Source organism: Xenopus tropicalis, chromosome 5, assembly GCF_000004195.4.
Source record: "Xenopus tropicalis strain Nigerian chromosome 5, UCB_Xtro_10.0, whole genome shotgun sequence".
NCBI lineage: Eukaryota > Metazoa > Chordata > Amphibia > Anura > Pipidae > Xenopus > Xenopus tropicalis.
In genome coordinates this window covers 61,241,287-61,251,956 of record NC_030681.2, presented here as the reverse complement: position 1 = coordinate 61,251,956, position 10,670 = coordinate 61,241,287, and the positions used below count along the sequence as shown (strand labels likewise).

Below are 10,670 nucleotides of genomic sequence, written 5' to 3'. Positions count from 1 at the left end.
TAAAACATTCTAAATATGAACACCAGGGGCCTACTGAACAGTTTGATGCCCTATATGCATAGATTTACCAAACTATGTGGGGTACAGAGGCACCAAGGAAAAAGTAGTGAATATGAATTTTCACATAAGACGCTCCGGCTCATGCAGTTTTTGCACCCGGTATGTGTATTATGCGGCATAAGATCCCCTAACAGTACAGAGACCCTAGAAAACCATATATTTTCCGAAAGTACACATTCTGAGAAAACAAAAATGGGTAAATACATCTTTCTACTGCAAACTACCAAACTACAAAGCTATGCAAAACCATATATTTTTGGAAAGAACACATTCGGGCGAATTCATGACTTTCAAGCTACCAACAATCATAAAGAAAAATTGGAGATTAAATGAAAACCTTATATATAAAGAAACACACAGAGAAGAAGTACTTAAAAACTTAAAACAATTTTTTATTGATAACTCTGAACAGGACACATCTCAACATATTAGATAGAAAGCACATAAATGCACAATGAGAGGGTACTTGATCTCGCTGGGTGCCCGCTGCAAAAAAGAAAGGGGAAAAAAAATAGATCAATTACTATATGAAATCAATAAATTAGAAACACAACACAAACTTACACAATTAGAAGAAACTTATCAGAAACTAATAGATAAAAGAAAGATACTAAAAAATATCCTTGACAATTTATTTATTTATTTATTTATTTTATTTATATTATTTTATTTATTTATTTTATTTATTAAAAGAAATATATATGAATATAGCAATAAATGTGGAAAATACTTAGCCAATATGTTAAAAACACAGTTTGCTAAATCATATATATTAAAAATGAAAAATCATAAACAGCAACTAGTAAATAAAACATCTGACATAGCAAAATGTTTTCAAACCTATTATGCTAATTTATACAACTTAAATAAACAACAACTAAATGACAGAGCCATAGAAAAAACAAAAACTAAAATAATTTTTTTTCTAACACAACTAAAAATTCCTAAACTAGATAATGAGATATCTAAAAATCTTGATAAGCCCTTTACTAAAGAAGAACTCTCCAAATTAATAAAAGAATTACCACTAGGGAAAAGTCCAGGCCCAGACGGCTTTAGAGCCTGTAACTACAAAACATTTAAAAATACTCTTAACCCTATTTTACTAAAAATGTATAATTCACAAAATAGAGGTATTGTAATACCTGAACAATCACAAGAAGCCCATATAACCTTTATATAACCTAAAACATTTTTGCTAAATTAATAGCCAATAGACTAAAAAGATACTTACCAGCATTAATCCATGAGGATCAGTCCGGGTTTATACCTGGAAGAGAAGGGAAAAATAATACAGTAAGAGCATTAAACATAATAAAGGTCATGAAAAAAAGGAAAAAAGATGCAATAATCATTTCAATTACATAGTTACATAGTTACATAGGGTTGAAAAAAAACCATTGTCCATCAAGTTCAACCCATCCGAGTAAACCCAGCACACAACCTATACTAACCAATCTATACACTCACATACATAAACTATATATATATACAACCAGTAATACTAACTGTAGATATTAGTATCACAATAGCCTTGGATATTCTGCTTGTTCAAAAACTCATCCAGGCCCCTCTTAAAGGCATTAACAGAGTCTGCCATTACCACATCACTAGGAAGGGCATTCCACAGCCTCACTGCCCTCACCGTGAAAAACCACCTACGCTGCTTCAAATGGAAGCTCTGTTCCTCTAATCTATAGGGGTGACCTCTGGTGCGCTGAATGTTTTTATGGGAAAAAAGAACATCCCCCAACTGCCTATAATCCCCTCTAATGTACTTGTACAGAGTAATCATGTCCCCTCGCAAGCGCCTCTTTTCCAGAGAAAACAACCCCAACCTCGACAGTCTAACCTCATAGCTTAAATCTTCCATCCCCTTTACCAGTTTAGTTGCACGTCTCTGCACTCTCTCCAGCTCAATGGATGCTGAAAAAGCATTCGACAGGATTCAATGGTTATATATGGAACAGGTCCTACATGCTATGGGGTTTGGTAATATTCTAATTGAGAAAATAATGTCTTTATATCAAAACCCAAGTGCAAAAATAAGAATTAATGGAACACTTTCTGAAAAATTCCTAATTAAGAACGGTACTAGGCAAGGATGCCCACTATCTCCTCTTTTGTTTGTTTTAACAATTGAAACCTTACTTATAGCGATAAGGCAAAATAGAGACATTAAAGGTATCAATATAGGTAATATTGAACATAAAGTCTCAGCTTTTGCTGATGACCTTTTATTTTATATAACACAACCATACACAACATTACCCAACTTAATGGATCTTATAAATACATTTAGTCAATTATCTAATTTTAAAATTAACTATAACAAATCTGAAATCCTTAATATTACCATACCCTAGCACAGAAGTCAAAACCTTAAAAAAAACTTTTCTTTTAAATGGGCCAAAGAAGAAATCAAATATCTAGGGATATATTTAACTCAGAACGAAAAACTACTCTATACCAAAAACTATCTTCCACTATTCGGAACGATAGATAAAGATGTACAAAAATGCTCTAATAGCTGCATATCCTGGACAGGTAGAATAAACATAGTTAAAATGCTAATACTTCCTAAAATTTTATATATTCTTCAAACCAGGGGTGGGCAAACTACGGCCCGCGGGCCACATCCGGCCCCTTGGCCTTTTTAATCTGGCCCGCCGATGATGCCAAGTCTCATCACGCGAGACTTGGTGTCATTGGTGGGCCGGAATTAAAGAGACGAAGGGGGCGTAACGCTGGCCTGGCCCTGCCCGCCCTGGCCCAGTCCGGCCCAGGGGTAAGTAAATGTGGCCCGTGAGCCAAAAAGTTTGCCCACCCCTGCTTCAAACCATACCTATAGATATCCCGGGAATATTTTTTACTAAAATTAAATCAAAATTATCAAAATCTATATGGAAAAACTCCAAACCCAGAATCTCTTATGAAACCCTAACAAGAATTAAAGAAACTGGAGGTCTGGGACTCCCATGTCTCAATACATATTACAATGCAATCCAATTATCTAGAATTATTTTATGGCAAAATGAAAATTATCTCAACCCAAGTCAAAATGCAGAAAAGGGTGAAGATATTAAATCACTTTCGTCACTGATATGGTCAGAGAAAATACAAAACACTAAAATTACTAAAACTGAGATAACAGAGTATCCTACCATTAAGTGGTGGTTCAAACTAAACAAAGAATATAAATTAGCTCCATACCCATCTCTACTAACTACATTATTAAATAACATAGAATTCAAAACAGGTATAGAAAATGAGATCCTTAAATCGTGGACTAATAATAAAACACAACCTATTAGAATAAAAGACTTTCTAGAAAAGAAACAAACGCTAGCAATAGAGAATTTGCCTTTTATCTCTGAAGAAAAATCCCCCTCTTCAATTTATTTATATGAAAAAATAAAAGAATTTATTCTTTCATTACAAATAACAAATATAGAAAGAGAACTTACCTGGTTTGAAAAACTGATATGTAGAAATACTCAGCCCACAAGAGCCTTATCATTTTTCTACAAAAAATTGATAGCAAAGTATGATATTAAACCTCCATTCGTGGAGAAATGGGAAAAAGATCCTAATATTAGTTTAACAATAGAAGATTGGGAAAATATTTGCCGGAATAACTCTAGGATTTTTACATCATCAAAATTACAAGAGTTTAATTACAAATTACTATCAAGGTGGTATATGACTCCAATTAAACTAAAGAAAATTTTTGATACATCTGATCTATGCTGGAGATGCAACTTAGAAGCGGGTACATATGAACATATCTGGTATAAGTGTAAAAAATTAGAACATTACTGGGAATCTATTCATAATATTATAGAAAAAATTTTCCCTAAGGAAATTGAATATAACTCTACAACAATTTTATTATTGTACGATATGAAAAAAAAAGACACAATCTCCAATCCTCTGATTAAGTATATTATCACGACCGCTAAAGCAATCATACCAAGAAAATGGAAGAAAACAGAACCACCAACAATAACAGAATGGACCCAACTACTAGAAGAGTCCAAAAGTATGGAAGAATCAATCGCGTACAAAAATGGTAATATACTTAAACACTTTAAAAATTGGAGAATGTGGTCAGAATACAAGGAATTAAACCAGAAAACATAAAGTACCCTACATCTCAAGTTGCAACTCCAAAGATGGAAAGATAATATTGTTATATAAAAAAAAAAAAGGAAAACAATGTGTACACATCTAATTCTGAGTAAACTGTTAATACTTAAGTGCTATCTGTATCTTAAACAAGGAAAATAACAATAATATGCTAGTAATGTTTAAAAATAAATAATCTATGTCATGTTACATATATATATTTTACAAAATGTAACTCACTTACCTTTTACCCTATCCCTCTTCCTTTCTGTATCCCAAAAAACTTTTGAAAACCAATAAAAAAGTTAATTGAAAAAAAAAAAAAAATAGACAGCATTGCCAATCTATCTTCTTTGACGTTCATTATGCCTTTTTTACTACTACTGAACCAATGCTTGACTATTTTTATTGCATGATTGGATTGTACATAAAACCCAATAAAAATTTTAAAAATTAAAAAAAACACATTTAACATACACTCTCTGCGTAAGGCATAATGGTTCATTTAGAGCACAAAGAAAAACTTATTACATTTTATATTTAAAAATTTAAAAATATACTTTATTATATATATATTATATATATATATATACATACATCACCAATAGAATGGTCCTATGTAATTCCTGTTTCCGGGGGGGACAAAGAAATAGTGGAGGTCCCAAGCAGCTTGGTCCCCAAAGGCATATATCTTCCCAGTTGTCTGGGCCATTGATATACAGTTTACAAGGTAGGTCACGCCCCCATCCAATGAGAAAGGTGAGGGCGGGTCATCATTTGGTAACTGGCTGTTCTGGTGACATTTTTATTTTCCAGCTAGCCTCAAATACTTATGGGTATATAACCAAATTATGGAACCATGAGCATTATGTGGGAAATTAAATTCTCTTTTCATAGACACCAAACACACCAGGCCTAAAACATATTATTCTGGCTTTATCAGCATATTGGATAATCCCGAGATGGATCATCAAAACACGGGAGTGTTTGGAGTCTGTGGGGACTACAATTTATCTCTAGAACACTAACAGGACTGTTAGAACACCAAAAAGGTAGCTGTATAGTAGCAGGAGATTTTAACTGTGTGCTAGATCCCCACCTAGACATACAAAGAACCACCAATATATATACCACCAAGCAGCAAGAGAAAATCACCAAACAAACAAGAGACCTTTTCCACAAACTAGCTTTAATAGATGTATGGAGAGCCAAACACCCACAAAACAAAGTGTACACTTTTTACTCCCCTAGACACTCCATGTTTTCCAGAACTGATTACATAATGGCTGATCGACAAACAATGGCAACAATTAACAAGGCATGGATAGGTCTACAATCATGATCAGACCATGCACCAGTAGAAATAGAAATTGGCCCAATAAGAACAAGGTAACACCTAGGACCCTGGCGCCTCAATGATTCCCCAATGGCAGGTTTAGAGGTGCAAAAACAAATTGAAGCAACAATAAAAGATTTTAAACATAACACATCCCAAAACATTGATCCCCAAATAACATGGCTGGCCCATAAGGCAACGTTAAGGGGGGAAACAATTACAATAGCCAAGGGAATGCGTTGACAATATGAAAAAAGGCAAAGAAGCTTAGAACGAAAAATAAAACAAGCAGAAATATTATATCATAACAAACCCACACAGCAATTAAAGGAACAATTACAAACTGATAAGAAAGAACTAACACAAATGTTACTGGCCAAAACAGAGCATTGACTCAAACAACTGAAACAGTTCTACTATACCCATAAAAACAAAGCAAATCGTCTCCTAGCTCCAATCTCAACAAGCCCATCACATAATATCACACTTAACAAAGAACAATACCAAAAATCATTGACCCATCCCAGATAGCAATGAATACTTCCCTCTACAATTTGGAAAACCAATTAAACGAATCCAAACCTACAAAAACCCACAGGGAAAATAGATCCAGATTTTCTCCAAACACATATATCTACTATCCCTAAACCAGGCAAACCGCAGGACATCTGCTTTAACTATAGACCAATTGCCCTGCTAAACACAGACCTATTCGAAAATACTGGTCCAAAGACTAAATAGAGTTCTCCCCTCACTGATAAACAATGATCAAGTAGGATTTATCATGGCTCGACAAGCACCAGACAACACCAGAAAACTACATAACCTTCTACATGTGATTAAGCGACATAAGCAGCCAGCTTTAATATTATCACTTGATGAGGAAAAGGCGTTTGACAGGATCCATTGGGATTATATGGCAAATACACTACGCAAATTTCAGCTAGGCAATATCAAAGCAATCAAATCAATATCAGCCCTTTACTCAGCCCCAACAGCGAGAGTAAACACAACTGGAACCCTGTCAAATGCCTTTAAAATCCAAAACGGAACTAGGCAAGGTTGCCCCTATCACCCCTTATATTCGCTTTAATGGTGGAACCGCTAGCATGTAAAACCAGACAAAACCTCAATTTTACAGGTATCCCTACATAAGAAGGACAACAAACGATTGGGCTATTTGCAGATGACATCATAATGTCTCTTACTGACCCACATACCTTGTGCCTAACTTAACTTTGGAACTGAAAGACATCTACCAAATATCATGGTACAAACTTAACCCAAGTAAAACGCAGGCCCTACCAATCAACCTTCCACCCCAATCCCTCCAACTACTGCAACAAAAATTCAAATTTGAATGGAAAGAAAAATCAATCACATATCTAGGAATCAAAATACCAAAAGACCCAGAATTACTGTTTAGTTTAAACTATGTACCACTACAAAAGAAACTTCAAACCGATTACCAAAAATGGAAATCTCAGAACATCTCCTGGTTGGGTAGAATAATTGCTGCTAAAATGAATGCATTACCAAGAATATTATACTTGTTTAGAACAATACAAATTCAGCTTCCCTCAAGATATATTAAGCTATCACTAACACAAATTAATGCCTTTATCTGGCAAGAGAAAAAACCAAGAATAGCGAGTAAAGGATTACAACAAGCAAAACTAAGTGGGGGACTGGGAATACCAAACCTACTATATTACAATGAAGCCTCATTGCTTGAAACTGCCATCAGGATGCATAGCCCTATCGAACAAAGATGAAGTGGATAACAATAGACACTAGCTTTCTTCATAATTTGACACTGTCAAACCTGCTATGGCTACCACCGAAAAATAGACCAAACAACTCATTATTGCAGCCAACGACCAAACAAATTCTACTAAACTGGGACACTTTCAACAACAAAGGAAAACTAGGCAAGTTTCCCTTACTAATGGCTCTTATTACCAACTTTTAGCTTTTAGCTACCAACCAGCTATTAATACAAGATCTCTCTCTACAAAACTGGTCTGAAGAGGGCATCAACACAATTGTGGACCTACATACTATTAGGTTGTAACAAACATTGCAACAACTACAAGAAAAATATCAACTCAAAACGTCAGCTCACTAGAATTGAGCAACTATGCAGAATTGCAGAAAGTGGAGTAAAAGGAATACTATCCATGTGCTACCACTTCCTAATGGAATTGCCACCAGAATATAAACATCCAATCATAATGGATGGAGACAGACCTGCGAATGGACCTAACTCCAGAGCAATGGACTAATATCCTAGAAGTAACATAAGGAGCAACAAGATGTACAAATCATTTGGAATCACACAAAAAAATATTCTGCAGATGGCATCTAACACCAACCAACATAAAAAAAATCTCAAATACACACTCGCTACTTTGTTGGAGAGGATGTGGTCAACAAGGGACACTCCTACACATGTGGTGGCAGTGCCCACCAATTGCCGAACTCTGGAAACAAGTGTTTAAACTAATAACAGAAGATCTCCAAAGGTTATTACCAAACAAACCAGTAAAAGCACTACTTTTAAATTTCTCGGAAAAGATTTCTGCTCCCTGGAAAAAACTTTTATTCCAAGTATTCAACCCTACGACAACCCACATAGCGAAACACTGGAAAACAGGAGGCCCTTATGATATACACTAAATCATACAGGGATTAGACATGAGAGCAGCAATGGAAAAAATGGCAGCCAGGAACGAACGTAAGCAGGAACAATTTGAAATGACTTGGGGACCATGGCTTGCATACCAAGATAAAAACAGATTACCGTATATACTCGAGTATAAGCCGATCCGAATATAAGCCGAGGTACCTAATTTTACCTAAGAAAACTGGAAAAACTTATTGACTCGAGTATAAGCCTAGGGTGGGAAATGCAGCCGCTACTGCTAAGTTTAAATAATCAAATTATTTAATAAAAGGACACTCACAAGTGCTTACATGACTACCATATTAATAAACATAAGGTATGGGCTGGAAAATGAGGCGCATCCAACATAAGATAACCACATGCAAGGTTGTACAGGTTAATATCTCAATTTAATTGCAACATTTTTGCACACAGGCATCCGGCACCACACACATACACAACTACACACAGGCACCCGGTATAACCCACAGTATAGCCCACAGTATAGCCCACAGTATAGCCCACAGTATAACCCACAGTATAGCCCACAGTATAACCCACAGTATAACCCACAGTATAGCCCACAGTGTAGCCCACAGTATAGCCCACAGTATAACCCACAGTATAGCCAAAGTATAGCCCACAGTATAACCCACAGTATAGCCCACAGTGTAGCCCACAGTATAACCCACAGTATAGCCCACAGTGTAGCCCACAGTATAACCCACAGTATAACCCACAGTATAGCCCACAGTATAACAAATTGAGTTAACTGAATAATTAAATAATCCTGCTTTTTAATTTTATTAAATAAAAATGATCATACCATGTAGCAGACAGGTAAACACATTTCATGCATGCACCGCTGTCGCACCGCCGCACGTCACACGTAGCGCCGGCTGGACCCTGCCTGGGCACTGCAGTACACACATCACAGCGGCGGATCCAGCGCCTGAGTGCGCTGTGCACACCCCTCCCCAACGCACGAACGAGACGCTCCAAATTAAAAACCTGCCACTAACTATTCGGTTAAGCATTCGGTCAAGCAAAAACGAGTGATCGGTAGAAAACAGAACAGGAGTGATGTTTTACAACTCGTCACAGCGGCGGATCCGGCGCCCTAGCGCCGCACGCTACCTCCCCCAGTCGCACGAATGAGAAGCGCCGTGTATGCATGCTTGGCCGAGGCTCGGGCGCCGGATCCACCGCTGTGACGAGTTGTAAAACATCATCTCCTGTTTCTTTTCTACCGATCACTTTTCTACCGAATAGTTAGAGCACAAGGGAATATTTGTTTTATTATTTATTTATAACCACTTCCTGATACCTAAACCCACCACTGTGATGAGTCCTGCAGTGCCTGGGCCGGGCAGCGCTACGTGCGACATGCGTGTGTACCTGCCTGCTACATGGTATGATAATTTTTATTTAACAAAATTAGTTGCCTCGAGTATAAGCCGAGGATTCCTTTTTTAGCACATTTTGAGTGCTGGAAAACTCAGCTTATACTAGACAGCAGACCCCAATAGGCTGAAGCATAAGGCCGTTAATAAGGCTAATAATAAGGTTAATAAGGTTAATAAGTTAATAACCAATAACCCTCAGCAGAATATTTAACTGACAAACCTGGTGTCTGTATAAGAAATGTATGTTTTAATTTTATTACCATATACAATTTTTGCTTTCACCTTTCTTTCTTTCTTTCTTTTCACCCTCACTTTATTTCCATGGTAAGGTCTGTACTGTGACATCTTTCCTTCTTCTCCTCTTTCTGAATTGGTTATAACTATTGCTATAGAAAAACAAAACACAAGCTAAGAGCAATACCATTGTTAGCTAGAGAAAAATACCAAAAATGTGATATTGATGTTTATGATCAATCAAAGAAATAATAAAAAAAAAGGTAAGTGGCCTTTTTTTTTCCACACATTTACACACACATTAATACATTTATACACACAATACACATTTTACTAAAGTTAGTTTTTGTTTGCTTTTATTTTTCTTTCTTTTACACACTTTTGCACATATTTACACACTTCTATACACACATTCACACACTTTTTAGAGGTGTACACACAAGTATATACACACAGACAAACATATAATTTTTTTTTTTAGTTCCTTATTTTATCATCATAGTTTACATAGTTTACATAGGGTTGAAAAAAGCCATAAAGAGTCCATCAAGTTCAACCCTTCCAAGTAAACCCAGCACACACAACAATACTTACCAATCTATACTATCACATACATAAACTATATATACTAACATCAATACTAACTGTAGATATTAGTATCACAATAGCCTTGGATACTATGCTTGTTCAAGTCATTCAGGTCCCTCTTAAAGGCATTAACAGAATCTGCCATTACAACATCACTCGGAAGGGCATTCCACAACCTCACTGCCCTTACCGTGAAAAAACACCTATGCTGCTTTAAATGGAAACTCCGTTCCTCTAATCTAAAGGGGTGGCC

The 10,670-nt window shown here is 36.1% G+C and overlaps 1 long non-coding RNA gene across 1 annotated transcript; it reads right to left on the bottom strand.

Annotated features, from left to right (window-relative positions):
- Positions 1 to 431: 431 nt before the first annotated feature.
- On the bottom strand, positions 432 to 9,976 carry LOC116411105. The gene is made up of 4 exons (XR_004222850.1): positions 9,878 to 9,976; positions 3,528 to 3,584; positions 1,295 to 1,330; positions 432 to 546 (listed from the first exon to the last, which is right to left on the bottom strand). It is a non-coding gene; the product is annotated as an uncharacterized LOC116411105 (long non-coding RNA).
- Positions 9,977 to 10,670: the final 694 nt, after the last annotated feature.